Source organism: Trichosurus vulpecula, chromosome 4 (assembly GCF_011100635.1).
Source record: "Trichosurus vulpecula isolate mTriVul1 chromosome 4, mTriVul1.pri, whole genome shotgun sequence".
NCBI lineage: Eukaryota > Metazoa > Chordata > Mammalia > Diprotodontia > Phalangeridae > Trichosurus > Trichosurus vulpecula.
The window spans coordinates 403,581,745-403,601,827 of record NC_050576.1 but is presented as its reverse complement, the minus strand read 5'-3'; positions in this window follow the sequence as shown (position 1 = coordinate 403,601,827).

Genomic DNA, 20,083 nt, shown 5'->3' with positions numbered 1-20,083 from the left:
CACTGAAGAAACAAGTTCTTCAAAAGTAGAATTGGCCAAATGGAAAAGGAGGCACAAAAGCTAACCAAAGAAAATGATTCAGTAAAAATTATAATTTGGCAAGTAGAAGCTAAAGAATCAAACAAAATCAAAGGAATGAAAAAATAGAAGAAAACATAAAATAAATCACTGGAAAAACAACTGACCTGAAAATAGATCCAGGAGAGATAATTTAAGAATAATTGGTTTACCTGAAGGCCATTATGAAAAAAGCCTGGATAGCATCTTCCAAGAAATCATCAAGGAAAATTTCCCCAAGGTCCTAGAACAAGAGGGAAAAATACTCAATAAAAGAATCCATCCATCACCTCCTGAAAGAGATCCCAAATTGGAAACATCAAGGAATATTATAGCCAAAACCCAGAATTATCAGGTCAAGGAAAAATATTGCAAGCAGCCAGAAAGAAACACTTCAAATATCGTGGAACCACAGTCAGGATCACTCAGGACCTTGCAGCTTCTACATTATGGGATCAGAGGGCTTGGAATATTATATTCCATGGGGCAAAGGATCTTGGATTACAACCAAGTATCAACTACTTGATTATATAGGCCCTATTAGTATAATCTGTAAGAGTTTTTAACTTTTACTTCTGGAGCCAAGATTGTGAAGTAAGGAAGGAAAATGCTGAAGCCCTCCAAAATTCCCCTCTAAACAAAGAGAAAACTGCCTCAGACTTGATCTAGGAGCAGGGAAGCAGCTTACCAGCAGGTCAGGGAAGGTCTCTCTCATTCAGGTGGGAGGGGATTAAGGTCCAAGAACAGCAACAGCAGCTGCCAGCCTCAAATCAATGGACCCAGCACCAAACCTGGGTCAGTCAACCAGCCAGGCTCCAACCTCCTGCAAACCAGTAGCTTCCTAGGCAAGTGAGCAGTATATGAAGCAAGGCCCCACCCCAGCAACCTCACCCCCAGCAAAAGCCAAGTACAGGGCCTTGACCACACAGCTGACCATTAGTGAAGCCCCTTCCCAAGGCTGGCCAAAAGTGAAACCCCTGACCCTGGGGCCTACCAGCAGAGAGATCCTGTTTCCATAGCAACCCAGTAGCAGGGCTAGAGATGAGCAATAAGATTCCTCATCCAGAGCAGCCACCAGAAATACTCTATTACTATAGCAACCTAGCAGCAAGGCTCCACCCTTGAACCTGGCCAATAGCTAAACCTCATACCCAGGGGAGGCCAACAGGAAGTCCCCGACCACCCTGTACATGCCAGACTGGAAGCCTACCTTCCAGAGACAGCAAGGAACTAAGCCCTGAAGCCCAGTGAAAGCCAGTAGTGAGATACAGAGCCCCAGGACAAAAAGTTTGGAACAGTGCAAGACCAGAGCCCAACTCTCACATAAAAACACCAAGTCAAAAAAAGACAGAAAAAATAACAAAAAATTTAAAAAGAGCTTGACTATATAGAAAGTTACTATGGCAACAACTTAGAAGAGAACAATAGTGTCAAAATGGCCATATGTGAAGTTTCAAAGAAAAATGTGTTTTTATCTCAGTCCCAAAAAGAATTCCTGGAAGAGCTTAAAAAGGATTTTGAAATGCAAGTTAGAGAAGTAGAAGAAAAACTGGGAAAAGAAATGAGAGTAATGCAAGGGAATCATGAAAAAAAAGTCAACAGCATAGGAAAAGACATAAAAATTTGCTAAAGAAGATAACTTTCTAAAAAATAGAACTGGCCAAATGGAAAAAGTAAAAAAGCTCACAGAAGAAAATAATTCCTTAAAAATTAGAATTGAACAAGTGGACACTAATGAGTCTATAAGGTATGAAGAGACAATAAAACAAAATCAAAAAGGTAAAAAAAAATAAAGAAAATGTGAAATTTCTCATTGGAAAAAGAACTAACCTAGAAAATAGATGCAGGAGAGATAATAAAAGAATTACTGGGCTACCAGAAAGACATGATCAAAAAAAAGAGAGACTAAAAATTAGTAATTAAGTAATCTAACAAAAATAGGTGGTTCAAAGAACAAGTCATAGAAACAATCAATAATTTCATTAAAGAAACTGACAAGAATGAGACAACAAACCAAAGTTTATGGGATGCAGCCAGAACAGTACTTATGGCAAATTTTATATCTCCAGCTGCTCATGTCAATAAAATAGAGAAAAAACTGATTAATGAATTGGGTATGCAACTAAAAAAAAACTAGAAAAAGAACAAATTAAAAAACCCCAATTAAATGCCAAATTAGAAATCCTAAAAGTCAAAGGACAGATTAATAAAATCAAAAGTAAGAAAACCATTGAACTAATAAATAAAACTAGTACCTGGTTTTATGGGGGAAAAAAAAACAAATAAAATAAATAAACCATTGGTTAACTTGATTTTGAAAAGGAAAGAAGATAACCGAATTAATAGTATCAAAAATTAAAGGGATGAATTCACCACCAATGAAAAGGAAATTAAGAAAATTATTAGGAGCTATTTTGCCCAACTGTATGCCAATAAATTTGACAATCTATATCTATAAAAATATAAATTATCCACATTAAAAGAAGAAAAAAAGTACTTAAATAACCCAATCTTAGAAGAAGAAATTAGATGAGCCATAAATGAACTTCCTAAGAAAAAAATCACCAGGGCTAGGCAGATTCAGGTGAATTCTACCAAATACTTAAAGAACAATTAATCCCAATACTATATAAACTATTTGGAAAAATAGGTAGAGTCCTAAAAATTCTTTTATGAAACAGATGTTTTGTTAGTACCAAAACCAGGAAGAGCCAAAACAGAGAAAGAGAATCACAGACCAATTTTTCTCATGAATATTGATGCAAATTTTTTAAATAAAATGCTAGCAAAGAGATTACAGAATATATCACAAGGATCATATACTATGACCAGGTGGGATTTATACCAGGAATGGAGAGCTGGTTCAATATTAGGAAAACTATCAGTATAACTGACCATATTAATAACAAAACCGACAGAAATCACATGATTATCTCAATAGATGCAGAAAGAGCTTCTGACAAAATACAACACACATCCCTATGAAAAGCACTAGAGAGCTGCTATAAATATTTTTGTACATACGGGTCCCTTTCCCACTTGTGTGATCTCTTTGCAATACAGTCCTAGAAGTGGTATTGCTGGGTCAAAGGGTATGCATATGTTTATAGCCATTTGAGCATAGTTCCAAATTGCTCTCCAGAATGGCTGGATCAGTTCACAACTCCACCAACAAAGTAACAGTGTTCCAATTTTCCCATATCCTGTTCAGCATTTATGATTTTCCTGTTTTCTCATGGTGGCCAACCCAACAGGAGAGATGTGGTACCTAAGAGTTGTTTTGATTTGCATTTCTCTAATTGATAGTGATTTAGAGCATTTTTTCATATGACTATAGATATCTTTAATTTCTTCCTCTGAAAACTGCCTGTTCATATCCCTTCACCATTTCTCAATTGGGGAATGACTTGTATTCCTATAAATCTGGTTTAGTTCCCTGTATATTTTAGAGATCAGGCCTTTATCAGAGATACTAGTTGTAAAAATTCTTTCCCAATTTTCTGCTTCCCTCCTAATCTTGGTTGCATTGGTTTTGTACAAAAACTTTTCAATTTAATGTAATCAAAATTATCCATTTTGCATTTCATAACATTCTCTATCTCTTCTTTGGTAAAAAAATCTTCCCTTCTCCATAAATCTGACAGGTAAACTATGCCTTGCTCTCTCAGGACATTGAAGAAAAACTAACTAAAATTAACCAGTGAAAAAGAATTCTGTTGACTCCCCAGAGATCACAGAACAATTAATTGTTTAAAAGAAAACTCCCAAAGAGCTCAAAATACTGATAACATTTTTAAAACAAAAAATATCAGTATATAATTTATGTCAGAAATCAAAGCTCTCAACCTAGAAATTTTTAAAAAGCAGAAGAGTCGAAAAAATTGAATACATTGTCTCTCTCTCTCTCTCTCTCTCTCAAGCAGCAGAAGGAGCACAAAAATGCTGAAGCGGATGAAAAGCTGGCAAAAGAAACAAAAGGAAACAATGCTTTTTTTTTTTCAAAAAACTACATGAATTTCGTGGAGGCCAAAGAGACTGAACTTAAATACAAGATACATACAAATAATTTAAAAACAAAAATTCTTGAATCCATGTTGAAGAAAATAATACAACAAAACCTGAGAACTTCAGAATACAGATGATAAACATTGGTTAATAGATTCCTCAGTTCACTAATTAAAAAGGGACAAAAACCCCACAAGTATTAACTCAAAGGCATGTATGTAGTGGTTAAATTTCACAGCATTAATACCAAGTGACAATTGTATGAGAAGGTGGAAAAAGGAATTTCAAACATAAAGATAATTCAAATAACATAGGATTAATGTGTATTTATGAGAAATCAGAAGAGCATGGAATAATATGTTCTAAAAATCAAAGGAAGTCACATTGCAAACAAATATCCTGGGATCCTGAATCTAATCTTCAAAACAAAAAGACTCAACAAAATGGAAGCAAAAGGACTATCTGACTTGTGGCCATACCCAAACAACTGAAAGGTAAGGTAAATAAGAATATTCAAGAAAAGAGTAGGCAAAGAGATTGATTCTCTCTTTCTCCTCTTCCTCCTCCTCCTTTCTCCCCACCCCACACTCTACACTCTCTCACCCCCTCCCTCACTCTTCTCTTTCACTTGTGCGTGTATTTAATAAAAATAGATATGAGGTAGAAAAAAAAAGACTAAATAGGAATCATCCATGGTTAAAAATATTAAGAGACAAAAGTTTAAAGAAAACTTAATTAGGACAAGAGGAGGAAGAATTGAACCAATACTCTCTGAACTAAAATACATAAACTCCACCCCCATAACGGAATCATATCTTTTGTTGGTGGAAATAACAAGAAATTGCTAAAATGGGGAAGGGGAGATAATAGTGGGGAGTAGGTGATATTCTCCTACCAAATCCAGGCAAAGACAGCAAAGGGTAAAAGCAATGGAAGGAATAGGATGGTATTATAAAGGTAGTCTCACACCAGAAGGAGAAATAAAGAATGATACTAAAGAAGTTTCTCATGAGAAAAGGCTTATATCTGCAATAAGAAACAGTGACTTTCTTAACACACACACACACACACACACACACACACACACACACGGAAACTTGCACATTATTCTAACCTTTGATCCTAAGGGAAAATTATATGGGACTCTCCTCACCCGTATACATCAAAGCTCTACAACTGCAAGAGGATGGAGTAGCCAAGAGCATGAGAAAGAGAGATCCTATCCTGTGTTCTTTTGGCTTTCAACTTTGAGAGAGATGATCATGCTAACCTTAGGTCACTGAAGGGAGTGAAATACTGTAAGAAGAAGCTGACACAAGAAGCTTACACCAGAGTCTTCAGGGAGTTGATTGACACTTGGGTGAGATCTTGAATTCTTTCTGTTAGTTGAGCTGAGATATCTCATTCCTAATGGGAAACATCCTTCAATCTTTATTATCTGAGATCAATAATAGATAGATAGATAAATAGATAGACAGATATGATATAGATATATCCTGTATTTATACTTTCTCTGATTTCTGTTCTACTATCAACTCAGATAAATGGGTTTTATTGTTTATTTGCTAATTCATTTTGGAACTGGTGGGAAGTATAGTCAAGCCTTGGATACAGAGCTTGGGGCCTTCTTTCCCATTAAATAACATCAATCTGGAGTTTAGATTGATTCTGAAAATTATATTCCCTAAGCTAATAATATTTTTTTTCTTATAAAAGGAGCAATTTGCAACATAATTTTATTGAAAATAGTTGAGTACAATATTAGAGGAAATAACAGGAGATTCATTTTGTAACAGTGACCTGATCCAACACAAGCACCACAAACAATACAATTCTTGGACACTAACAATAACTAATAAAGGAAAGATAGGGTATAAATACTTACTGATTGTTATGACGAAGTTTTGGGGTGAGCAACTTTGGTATGACCACAGTTCCCTAGTCATATTATTTGGAAAGTGACATAAGCTGGTTCTACATGCACATAGCAGAACTGGATGTAAATGAAAGGCTTGGCTAGTTCCATTTAATATGGGCCAATCTAGATAGACCCACAGGAAACTGAAAACCTAAAAATACCAGCATCTTCTCTTGAAGCAACCTTTACAGACTATTTGATCTTTCACATGTATCTGGTATGTATACATATACTTGTATATGCATATATATATATATATAAACACAGCCATATTTAACATCATAAATTTATTTTAAATATAGGCAAAACCAAAAATAATGTTAAATAAATGATGAAAATGATTTCTCATCGGAGGAGCCTGGCTATGTAGATTTCATCCTGTTTTGTGCTAGAGGATAAAATCAGTTCTGGACATTGTGATTTCAATGGGTTTCAAGTATTCTGAATGATATAATTCAGAAGTCAAAGCAAACTTGGGTGTTAATATGGCACCATCTTCCTTCCCCCCCAAAACATCCCGAACATTATCTAGTCTTGTTTCTTAATGCACTTTGACTAGTTAATAAGTCTGTATAATTCAGACCAAAAAGAAGTTATGTACGGTTATGCAGACCAACCTTGATGGTAGGTAATGCCATTCTCTGATCTTTTAGTTGAAAATAACCAACTTTGTTATCTTTTTTTTTCTTTTAAATGACAACTTTATTTAGGATTTTCTATTCCAGCACTGAAAGAATCTTACTCCAGGTTGAGAGACCTAAAAGGATGATTTATCTGACATTTCAGTTACTGACATCAGTCTCCCTGCATCTTTGCATGTAGTAAAATAGCTTCCAAAAGATAATTCTAAAGTAATCTGGCAAGAAAACCATGCGCTACAGATTCGTGAACAATAGCTTGACAACACTGACTTTCTGACTTCTCAGTTCATCTAATATGTTAAAAAGAAGGGACCAAATACAGTGCTTTGGCTACTGCCCAAAAGACTTAGGGCAGTTATTTATGTTTGTGTTGTTGGAGTGCACTGGTAATAGTAAGCTAATAATATTTAAGGGAACAGAGGGATATATTTTTATCCTGGTAACCCCCTCTCTTTGAAAGATCAAAGTGGCCAGCCTCTGGACCCAACTTACTTCTACCCCTCCTGCCAGAAATCAAGGTCTCCCGTGGAGAAGGCTGGGAAGCAGAAATCTAAATCTAGCTTTGCTTCTCTGTGAGCTATATCTAGGCAGACCCATGTGGACAAAATAAGCTATGGGCTTCAAACAAAACAGTCTCACACATACCATCCTATATTAGGAGACCAGCTGCTCTGAAAATGAATTGCACCTCAGTAAATTAGCATCCAAGAACAGGTTTATAGATATTAGGAAGGGGTGGGGGAAGCAAACAGAACCAGTGTTAGAGTCACATGGCCTTAGAAATCTATACCAATTGTGTTAAGAGCAGGAGAGTAGAATGAGGTCTTCTGACTTAAAACAGTGACTCCTACTTTATAACAATGCTTCCATACGATATTGTTTCCTTTATGAATTGACATTTTAAGGGTAAGGCAAGGAAGAAATGGGGATTTGGGGATTGAGGACACTAATAATTGAAGACAATAATAATATCAGAAAGGGAGCTCAAATCTGGTACTTTATGAGCATTGCCTTCATGAAGGAAATGCAGAAAATGATGAAGGAAAAAATAACATCTTAATAACATCTGTGGATTGTATATGTGGATACTAGGAATCAGAAAATTAAATTCAAAATATACTGGAATGGAAGAGAAATAATGAGGACAAAGCAAATCTTGGAAAATAATGAAGCAAAAGAAATTTATTTAAAATTAGAGATAAAAGAGGATAGAATTTTGAGTCACTTATTTAACTGGGCAGGAAAAAAGAAAGGTGAAAGCAAGTGGGAGGAAAAAAATTAAAATGAATTCCAGTTTGGTTGTGACTTCACTTAATCATTTACTATTTTGTTGTTTTTCACTCTCTTCTTTTTAATCAAATTAGCTAAAGGTTTATCAACATTGATCTTTCAAAAAAACAGCTTTTAGTTTTAGCATTTCTACAGGGTTTTTTCTTATTTCTAGTTTATCTCTTCTCTAATTTTTAATCTCTTCCTCTTCTGTGCTTATTTTAGGTTTGCTTTTTTGTTGGCTTCCTTTTTAAAAATGCATATTCAGCTCATGAATTTTCTATTTTCCTTTCTTGTTAATGTACATTGTAGGAATGACTTTTCCTTGGATGACTATTAAAGACTAAGTCACCTAAAGAATATCAGCTTTTAAAAAAAATGAAAATCAACACTGAAAATTTAATAGGCCTTTATTTTTTTCTCTTTGCTTTGTGGATATTTAAATCAATCAATAGAGAAACCATAGGCAAAGAGAAGAGGAAAGAATGTAAAAAACAAAGGTAGAATAATAAAGGCATTTGTCAATAGGCTCTCATACTAATTATTAGTAGCATCAATAGACAAAGGCAGTAATGCTCATGCAAAAAAACCCAAATATTTTTATAAAAGCCTAGTATAAGAAAAATCTTATATTACAAGTTGGTGAATTATAATACAGAAAAGGTCTAGTCTAGAATTTAGTGAACATTCACAAAGGGATGCAACACATAGAAAGAGCCAGCATAGGGGCGGAGCCAAGATGACAGCTGGAAAGCAGGGACTAGCGTGAGCTCCCCACCGAGTCCCTCCAAAAACCTATAAAAAATGGCTCTGAACCAATTCTAGAACTGCAGAACCCACAAAATAGCAGAAGGAAGCAGGGCTCCAGCCCAGGACAGCCTGGATGGTCTCTGGGTGAGGTCTATCCCACACAGAGCTGGGAGCTGAGCGGAGCAGAGACCAGTATGGGCAGCACGGACCAACTGGACCAGGAACTCGGCGGAGGGGGCCCTAGCACCCTGAATCAGTGAGCTGCAGCAGTTAGCAGACTTCCCAACCCACAAACACCAAAGACAACAGAGAAGGTTAGTGGGAAAAGCTGCTGGGGACAGAGTTATAAAGGAGTTCACAGTTCGGCCACCGCCCCAGGGGCATAGGAGGTGGGGCAGCTATAGAACTACAGCTGAAGTTGCTTCGGCCCCAGGCCCACCTGGTGGGAGGAATTAAGTGGCAGATCGGAGCAGGAGTGAAGAGCCTGCTGAAGATCTAAGTCCAGTCCGGGTTGGGGGTTCTTGGGGAAGGAGAAGTGCTGGTGTGGCAGAGCTGGCGCATGCCCCCAGGCTTGGAACATAGTTCTCTTAAATCTACAAGCAGTCATACCCCGATGACAATCTCAAGGGTCAAGTTAGTTGGCTGGGAATATGGCCAGGCAGCAAAAGCGCACCCAGATTCAGTCTCAGACTCTGGAATCTTTCTTTGGTGACAAAGAAGACCAAAACATACAGCCAGAAGAAGTCAACAAAGTCAAAGAGCCTACAACAAAAGCCTCAAAGAAAAACATGAACTGGTCTCAGGCCATGGAAGAGCTCAAAAAGGATTTGGAAAAGCAAGTTAGAGAAGTAGAGGAAAAATTGGGAAGAGAAATGAGAACAATGGAAGAAAACCATGAAAAACAAGTCAATGACTTGCTAAAGGAGACCTAAAAAAATACTGAAAAATATACCGAAGAAGACAACACCTTAAAAAATAGACTAACTCAAATGGCAAAAGAGCTCCAAAAAGCCAATGAGGAGAAGAATGCCCTGAAAGGCAGAATTAGCCAAATGGAAAAGGAGGTCCAAAAGACCACTGAAGAAAATACTACCTTAAAAATGAGATTGGACCAAGTGGAACCTAGTGACTATGAGAAATCAAGATATTATCAAACAGAACCAAAGGAATGAAAAAATAGAAGACAATGTGAAATATCTCATTGGAAAAACCACTGACCTGGAAAATAGATCCAAGAGAGATAATTTAAAAATTATTGGACTACCTGAAAGCCATGATCAAAAAAAGAGCCTAGATATCATCTTTCAAGAAATTATCAAGGAGAACTGCCCTGATATTCTAGAGCCACAGGGCAAAATAGAAATTGAAAGAATCCACAGATGGCCTCCTCAAATAGATCCCAAAAAGAAATCTCCTAGGAATATTGTTGCCAAATTCCAGAGCTCCCAGATCAAGGAGAAAATACTGCAAGCAGCCAGAAAGAAACAATTTGAGTATTGTGGAAACACAATCAGGTTAACACAAGATCTAGCAGGTTCTACATTAAGAGATAGAAGGGCTTGGAATACGATATTCCGAAGGTCAATGGAGCTAGGATTAAAACCAAGAATCACCTACCCAGTAAAACTGAGTATCATGCTCCAAGGCAAAATATGGATTTTTAATAAAATAGTGGACTTTCAAGCTTTCTCAGTGAAAAGACTAGAGTTGAATAGAAAATTTGACTTTCAAACACAGGAATCAAGAGAAGCATGAAAAGGCAATCAAGAAAAAGAACAAGAAAAAGAAATCGCAAGGGACTTACTAAAGTTGAACTGTTTTGTTTACATTCCTACATGGAAAGATGATGTGTATGACTCATGAGTCCTCAGTATTAGGGTAGCTGAAGGGAATATGCATATATATATATATATGTTTATGCATATGTGAGTGTGTATGTGTGTATATATTTATGTGTGTATATATATGTAGAGAGAGAGGGGCGGGCACAGGGTGAGTTGAAGATGAAGGGAGATATCTAAAAGAAATAAAATCAAATTAAGGGATGAGAGAAGAATATATTAAGAGAGGGAGATAGAAATACAATGGGGTAAATTATCTCGCATAAAAGTGGCAAGACAAAGCAGTTCTGTAGGAAGAGAAGGCAGGTGAGGGGGAATGAGGTAATCTTGCTCTCATCAAAGTTGACCTGAGGAGGGAACACCATACATACTCATTTGGGTATCTTACCCCACAGGAAAAAAGGAGGAAGAAGATAAAAAAAGGGGGGATGATAGAAGGGAGAGCAGATGGGGGTGGAGATCATCAAAAACAAACACTTTCGAAAGGGGACAGGGCCAAGTGAGAAAATTCAATAAAGGGGGATGGGTTGGGAAGGAGCAAAATATAGTTAGTCTTTCACAACACGAGTATTGTGGAAAGTTATACATAATGATACTCATGTGGCCTATGTTGAATTGCTTGACTTCTTAGGGAAGGGGGGTGGGAAGGGAAGAGGGGAGAGAATTTGGAACTCAGTTTTAAAAACAGATGTTCAAAAGCAAAAAAAAAAGTTTTTGAATGCAACTAGAAAACAAGATACACAGGCAGTGGGGCATAGAAATTTATCTTGCCCTACAAGAAAGGAGGGGAAAAGGGGATGGGAGGGGAGGGGGGTGACAGAAGGGAGGGCTGACTGGGGAACAGGGCAACCAGAATGTATGCCATCTTGGAGTGGGGGGGGAGGGTAGAAATGGGGAGAAAATTTGTAATTCAAACTCTTGTGAAAATCAATGCTGAAAAATAAATAAATAAACAAATAAATAAACAAACAAACAAACAAATAAATAAATAAATGAAAAAGAAAGAGCCAGCATAATTTTATCAAAAACAGGTCATGCAGAACAACCTTGTTTCTTTATTGGATAGAGCTATTAAATTGGTAGAGCATAAGAACGCTGTAGATAAAATTTACCTGCATGTTAGCAAAGAAGTTCAATTCAACAAGTAGTAAGTACCAATCACCTATAAAGCAATTTCCTTCTCTTCTTCTGGAAGAGATGAAGAGGTTTGGGATGAAAACAAACAGTAAAATGATGGGAATTCAGAACTAAATAAACACTTGGAGAAGTCATTAATGGTTTGATACCAACTTGCAAGGAGGATTTCGGCGGATTGTCCCAGGGACCTGCGCTTGGTCTTGTACAATTTAATGTTTTCATCATGACTTTGATAAAGGCATAGATGGCACATACTTGTCAAATTTGCAAATAGTACAAAACTTGTAAAGATAACCTACACTGTATGACATTCAGAATTCAAAATTATCTTGGTAAGCCAGAACATCAGGCAGAATTTAACAAGATGAAAATTGATAGGGATACAATGTGCAAGTTCAAAAAGCCAACCTCACAAGTTACAGGCTAGATTTCACAAGTATATGGTTAGATAGAAGTTTGGAAATGATCTAGGGATTGGAGGGGACTACAAACTCAAATATAATTCAAGTGATAGTCTGCTCTGTACTCTGCCCTGGTCAGACCAAATGCAGAATATTATATTCATTTCTATACACCTCCTTTTAAGAAGGACATTAACAAGATGGAGAGTTTTCAGTGAAAGGCAACCAGAATGGTGAAAGACTTCAAGTTCATACAACATCAGAATTAAAGAAACTAAAAATGTTTAACTTAGAGAAGATTTAGGTTGGACATGATAATAGTGTTCAAATATCCAAAGGACAGCCATGGGAAAGGAACATTTAGACTTGTTCCACTTGTCCCCATAGGATAGAATTAGAAACAATGAAGGGAAGTTGCCAAAAGGTAACCTTAGTCTTTGGGTAAGAAAAAAAAAAACAATCCTTCTTTATTAAAGACATAAAGCTACCTAAAAGTTGAAAGAGTTTCCTAAAGAGATAGTAGGTTCCCCCTCAACAGGGAAAGTCAAGAGACTATTTTCTTTTTTTTTTTTAACATTTTATCTTCAGTGCCTTGCATAGATTAAGAGGTCAATAAATGCTTTATAAACTGAACTTAATTTATTGGATTTCCAGCTATCTAGAGTGCCAATCACTGAAAGATATAGGAGTTAAGATGTCTAGACCTCTATGGGGAGGATGGAAATGAAGACTTACAATCTACTAGGTCAGCAAAAGGCACAGATCTACCCTAGAAGGTTACAGTTGGTGGCTGGGTTCCGTGACTGTTGAAAGCTCGGGAACTTTGTACCTGCCCTTTAGGAGCAACCAACTAAAGGAAAATTAACCTCTCATTATGTATTATTTCAATCCCAAACTATTAATGATTTCTAAAAAGTCAGGGGCAGATTCCTATTGCTTTAAGATTCACATTACAAATCCAAGAAACTGAAATAAGAAAAGATTTCCAATTCCAAATGCTAAAGTTAGATAGGGATAAAAGAGGAAAGAAAGAAGAATCATCCCCTTGTAGAAAGAAAAAACATCTTAGCCTCAAATATAAGCTTGTGCTTCTGATCTGAACTTAAAAAGTTAATATTTCTCCTCCCTTCCTGTAAAAAGATAAATATTTATAAAAGTATGCAAAGGTGCAAAGTATTGATAGGTGCAAAGAGGAAAAATTGAACTCTGTATAAAGAAAATCAATATTTATCACTAGAATTTCCTCTCCTTTTGGAGAATATTTATTTTTAATTAGTCAAAACTAGTAAGTTCCCACTTGATTCCTTTAAATCAAAGAGATAGGATATTTGGAAGCATATGAATTAGGAGATTTTTCACAGTGGAAAAGGCCAACAATGATAAAAAAAGACCCACATATAAAGGTCACAGACAAGGTACTGACTTCACCAGATTGAAGTATTATCACATTATCTGTAGGGCCTAGAACATATAGCAGCCCCTGTAGCCCATCACATCCTGTAGTATCTCCATCAAGCCAATGAACGTAAACAAAATTCCTTAAATTTGGGACAATTATGTTTTCTCTCTCCATTCTTTCTTCCCACCCTGACACCCACCATCTCATTATGCCCCCAACATCTGTATATTTAGGCTTCAAGTCAAAACCGGACTAGCGTTACAGTTACTTTTTTCACTACTCTTAAGTTTTCCCTGGATTTAAACCTTGGGAATGAAAGACCATATTCTTATTTGTGCACCCAAATTCAACTACCTGTCTTAAGGTTGAATCTATATTGATACTACAACCACCTCCATCATCATTCTCAGGGTTGTCTTATCTCTATCCTCAGAAAATGACATTTCCCTTACTATATTCTCTTTCTATAGTGTGTGAAATAGATTCTGCAGTCTTTCAATGCCTCCTGGGAAATCTGTTGAGCTTTCCTCTTTGTCAACTATTACAGGAAGGTCTTTCTAGCCTTTGTCCATGCTAAGTACTGTTATTCTTCAGATTTATCTGTGGATGGCAGTTTCTTTAACTAGACTGAACATATATCAAGTCAATTAGCTTTATTAAGCACCAACTATGCTAAGCAATGGGGGGTATAAAGAAAAGTAAGAAAAACAAAAACAGAAAACCAGTCCCTGCTTTCAAGGAGTTCAAGTCTAAAGGTGGAGACAGCACGCACAAACAAGATATATAGAGAGAATAAATTGGGAATAGTCTAGGAGGAAAAGACTTGCAGAAGGTGGGACTTTAGCAGAGACTTGAAAGAAGCCAGGGAAGTCATGGAGCGACATTGAGGAGAGAGTTCCAAGCGTGTACAAAGACTCTCTTTCTTGATAATTGGCCACAGGAATTAGAAATGGCTTTCTGGGGAAGAGATAATTTAGAAATGGAAGGTATAGTTGTCTTCAAGTATTTGAAGTCCTGTCACATGGAAGAGCAAAGAAATGTGTTTAGCTTAGTCCTAAATAACAGAAATAGATGCAAAAGGGCGGATTTCAGTTATACGAAAGGAAAACATTCTATTAATTAGAACTGTCCAAAAGTAGAATAGGGTATCTCAGGATAGAATATTGTTTCACTGAATGTCTTAAAGCATAAACTACATAGCCACTACTCCAAAATTTGGAGAAGTAATTTCTACTTTGTCCTCTGTCTAGATGTTCTCGTGGATACCTTATACTAGTGGTGTTAAACTCAGATAGAAAAGGGGCCACTAACCATACATAAGGATCCCTGTGGGCTACATATTGACTTAGAAAACCACATATTATCATTACCTATGTTCTATTGTATTTTTTTACTTTGTTAAATATTTCCCAATTACAATTTAATTTGGTTCAACCACATTCAGTAGTGCTGTGGGTTATGATGCTGCTTCTGGGCTGCATACTTAATACCTCTGCCTTATGCCTCACTGAAACTATAATTTCAGTTAGGATAGTTGAGTGAACTATAAACAGGATTCATTCAATAATTGCCTATTGAATGGATTCTTTAATCTTATTAAGTAGAAAACTATAAGGCAAAAACAATCTATGTGATTGAAAAATGATTCGAATAGGATCACACTCTATGTTACCTAAAGATCCAAACTTAAGGAAGTCTTTTAGTAGCTGACATATAACATATTAGGTTTAAAAAGAGACCTTTTTTACCCCTGCAGCAGTAAGAAGCTAGTCCTTTCTGATGTCACACCACCCCATTTAAGTCCTACTGTCCTTACTTAGGGAGAGGAGATGTTAAGCTCATACCATGTTGTTGAGCTCATGCCATGTAAGCTTATGCCTGTCCATCTTTATCTCAAAGGGGAGGGTATAAGAAAGTCAGATTTTTTGGAATCCTCCAAGACTATAGCTCAAACCTACCTTAAGAATTTTAACTCATGCAATCTTTCACATGCCTTCTTTAACTATCTGATACTATAGTCAAATAGATTATTACTATTTTCTGAACATAATTGTTAGAAAGCCAAACATATGTTTGCCTAAAAGATTATTTTATGGAGAACTCACACAAGGCAAGCACTCACATGGAGATCAGAAGAAGCAATATAAAGACACTCGAGGTCTCTCTGAAGAACTTTGTAATCAATTGTGTGACATGGGAGACATTGGCACAGTACCATGCAACTTGGCACGCCCACATCAAAGAAGGTGCTTTGCTCTATGAGAAAAGCAGAATTATAGTAGCTCAAAAGAAACATGAGATGAACAAATTATGAGACATTTCTATTCCATAGGTTCATATAAACTATTTCTGCCTGATCTGTGGTACAGTCTTGTGAGCTCATGTTGGTCTAATCATCCACAGTTGGACACACTGTACGTTGACCCTGACATAGTGATGTCATTTTAGTCTTCTTCAACTATTAAGGACAACAAACATTTCCTGAACATCCTGTGCTTTCTCACCTCTGTGCATTTGCTAACAACATTCCTTAGCCTGGAACACCCAAGCACTCCATGTGGCCTTGTTTCTTCTTTCTCCGTGAAGTGTATTTTTCTTCATTCTTTATTCTTCCTTCACAAATCCTTCTAGAAATAACCTTTATCTCCTCTGATGGTTGTACATTTCTTATGCATCTATCACTTTTCCTTACCTTACAGTTAGCTGTGCAATTAATTTCTCCTTTCTACTTCGTTGCCCTTGTGGGCAGGAAAAGTGTCCTTTTAAAAAAAAATCCATCTCTGTGATCCAGCCCTACGCCTTTGTTAAAATTATAAAAAAAAAGAAATGAAAGAATGAAAGTGATTCAGTAGTATTCAGGGTTCTTGAGATAAATAATTTGGGATCATAAAGATCAAAGTTCTAGAGCTTGAAGGGACCTCAAAAGCCATCCAGTTCAACCTCTTTCCTTGCACAAAATCCCCAGGTAGTAAATGTCAGAAGTGAGATTTGAACCCAGGTCCTCTGACACCAGAGCCAGTGTTTCTTCCATTATATTATGTTATATTTCTCCTATTAAAGAGAAATTAGTCTAAGTCAAGGAACAACAATTTCTTAGTACCCACTGTACAATCTTCATTGACATCAATTAAAATTATTACTTTTTTTGTTTCCTTGAATTCTGGATCATTTCCTTCGATACTGTCTGTCTAAAAGTTATCCAGTGTACACATTAGGACTTGAATAACCTATGATAATGACCTTTACCTAAATCCATGAACCACTTTTCTAGATTCCTGAAATGTCACCATTTTAGATTAATCTCTCTTTGGCAAAAATCTTTAAAATGTAAATATATTTTGGGGAGGATAACTAATAGTTATCAGCTTAGACTTTGGGATTAGAACAAGTCTGTTTGAAAGGAGTCTGGTGGAAGTAGGAACCCTGAGGAGAGAGAGACAGATACTGAAAGGGGAAGGAGAAAGGAACTAAGGAGATAAAGTTAACCTAATTCATAATTTTTCCCTCAACTGAATACTAAAGTCTAATCATAGACTCTTCTCTTACACACTAGATATGTATCCATGCTTGGAGAGATTAGAGCTGGGCAGGGGAGTTTTTGTGCTATAGTAAGTAAGAACTCACAACTCAGTCTTCAGAGCTACTGTGGAAATGATTTCTGAGATGTTGCAACACGTAATATAGGGATTGCTATCCGATTCTTACTTATAGCTCCATCTGTAGCATCTCCTAAATGGCAAACATAAGTATCTTACTTATTTGTGTTTCTACCACAGTGACTAGTTAGATATTTGTTGAATGAATGAAAGAGGCTCTGTGGCCAAGCAACAATAGTTCATGCTGGTTACGTGGAACAAGTCTAAGATGCAAACTACAACAGCACCATTTAGTTATGAGGCACTGTAGAAAAAATAATGTTGCAGCTATTTCATGAGATCATGGTGGTGGTACGGTTGACAGAAACCTCAGAAGCCATCTAGTTCAGTTCTGTTTGCCTGTGGGAAGCATGATCCTGTCAGCCTATTTAATAGGTTTCCCAGCTAGCTACCCATTCTACCTTAGTGGAACCAATTCCTTAACCAAATTTCACCTTTTTGGTGGGGAGATGGGAATTCCAGATAAGGCAATGAAAAGTACTGGAGCTGCAGCTAAGCGGTGACTATCAGCTCTCAAAATACAAACACTAATATGTCATCATATAGGGTGTCTCTGCAAATGTCAAAACCTGACCTTCCTGGGCTCCTTTAATTGTAAATCATTATCATTATCTCTTATCTAAAAGAAGGGATATAGCTCCAAACTACTATATAATAACTTCTTCAGATCTGAAAGAAAGCTTCCTTTCTCTCAGATGTTTAAACAGGATATGGAGCCTCCTTTATCCTTGAAAACCATTAAACTCTAGATACATCCCAGAAAGGCATAGGCTTAATAGAACCCCTGTATAAGCAGGAATTCACCTATATGTATGTATGTATGTATGTATGTATGTATGTATGTATGTGTGTGTGTGTGTGTGTATGTATTGTGTGAGATGAGAACAGCAAGTTTTGGGCTTTCCAGGGAATCATGCTCCATATGAAGACAGACAGTAAAAAGTCAATACCGGAGATGTGAGACTGGTGTAAGCTTTGAATGAAGTGCCCTGTTTGTTTTTTCTAGTTTAGCTGTAAGGCTTTGGTTAAATCAGAAAGAAAGGAAGTAGAGCTGTTTTTTTGCTTGAATACTCTGTAAGAGAGATAGAAATGAAAGGCATGGTGTAAAATTCAGTTGTAAAGAAAAAGGAGTTGGGACAGTTTCAACAGAGGAAAGAAGAAATGGGCAAGACCCCAAAAGATGAGTGCATTGTAATTATACAGCTAAGCTTTATCAGTATTCAATCTAGGGGTTACATATGTCATCACTATATCTTCCTATGTCATCCATTAACAAGTATCATAAACATAAATATGTTTAGCATGGTACGGAGCAAGAATGAGAACTGTACATTACTAGGAATAGCTTTCTTTGAAAAAGATCTCCCTCACATCTTCATTGCAATTAAATCTGAACCATTTAGGAACTCTAAAGGTGTATGCACCTGTATCACTAGCAAACCAGACTGACTGTCATCACATAGGAACCCAGTAGGAAGTCATAGAGAGAGGAGCAAAAAGAGGACTCAGGGCTTAGCCCAGTATGTCATTTCTCTAACCACAAATCCTCACCATTCTCAACACATACCTTGGGCCCCTGGTGCTCCTAAAATCCTCTGCTCCTCCAAAATTACCATATTGTCCATTAAGGCCATATTCAACTATTCTACTCCTTAAAAAAGTAAAAAGCCAATATTTTCACAAATAAAATCTTATCAAAATAATTCTTAAATTTTTCAAAAGGTATTCAAAACAAGCTAAATTAATAAGGTCAGCACTAATTTACCAAGAAGTTATTGCCACTTTATACTAAAAGGGTCAGAGACGTGACCAAAACGTCATGGGAGTAAATTGAATCCTTTTTTATTCTGTTTCATAGATTTCAAATGGTTTGCCTAAAGTCATACAAGTGACTTGCCAGTGACAAAACTTAGATATGTGAATCCAGGTCCCCTGATTCGCAACCCACTATAGCATGCTACCTCTTTGTTGCTTTTTTAATCAGATAAAACCAAAAAGTTCAGGATAAAAAAAATAATACCTATTTTCTGAACCTACTGCTTGAACCATAATCACCAAATTCATTCAATGTTGCTATTCTAGTGACTGCCCGGGTATAGGATTTTTTTTGTTAAATTACATCCACTTGTCAAATCATTGTTAATTATTCTGTAATTAGCAAGTGTTCACAATAATTTCAAATCCTCGAATGAATATCAGTATGATATGCTCTGGGTTGAAGCTATTTATTGATATTTTAGATTCCTCAGGGAAGTTGTTTTTCTCTCTAGCTTGTTCATTATTATTAGCTTATATTTATATAGCCTTAAGGTTTTAAAATATTTTATATACAATATTTCATTTGATCTTTATAAAGGCCCAGTGAGTTAGGTATTACAGGTATTATTATGCACATTTTACAGATAAAATTGAAGCTCAGAAAGTTTAAATGACTTGGTCCGGTCATTTAGTTAATAAGTGTGAGAGATGGACATGAAGTAAGTAAATTTTGTCAGTAACACATAGACAGATAACCAAAGGTTAATGACTCAGTTCCATGAGTGAGGAAGCTGAGAAAACTACATAGATCCACTTTGGTGGCTAATAACTAAAAGGAAGTTGAATCAATATCTCTCTTCCCTTTCTCAATCAAACTCTGTATCTCTACTTACTCTCCTTGTACCTCTCAGTCCTTTGCAATCTGTCTTCTGACCCCACTACTCAACTGAAACTACTGCCAGATCTAGTGGTTTTTTTAAGTCTCCATCCTTCTTGACTTCTCTGAAGCATTTGAGACTGGTGACCATTCCTGACTTCTATTGCAACAATTTGGCTAGCAGCTTCTGTGGGGGTGAAAGACCAACACAAGCCCAACAACAAGAACACTGCCAGCACAGATTCTTTTGATCTGCTTTACTAAGGAAAGTAATGTTAAGGGGTTAACAATCTTACTTTAATCCAACATATACATATAAACTCACTTAGTTCAGGAGGAAAAGCCAGCAACCTGAACTTCAGAAAAAATACAAA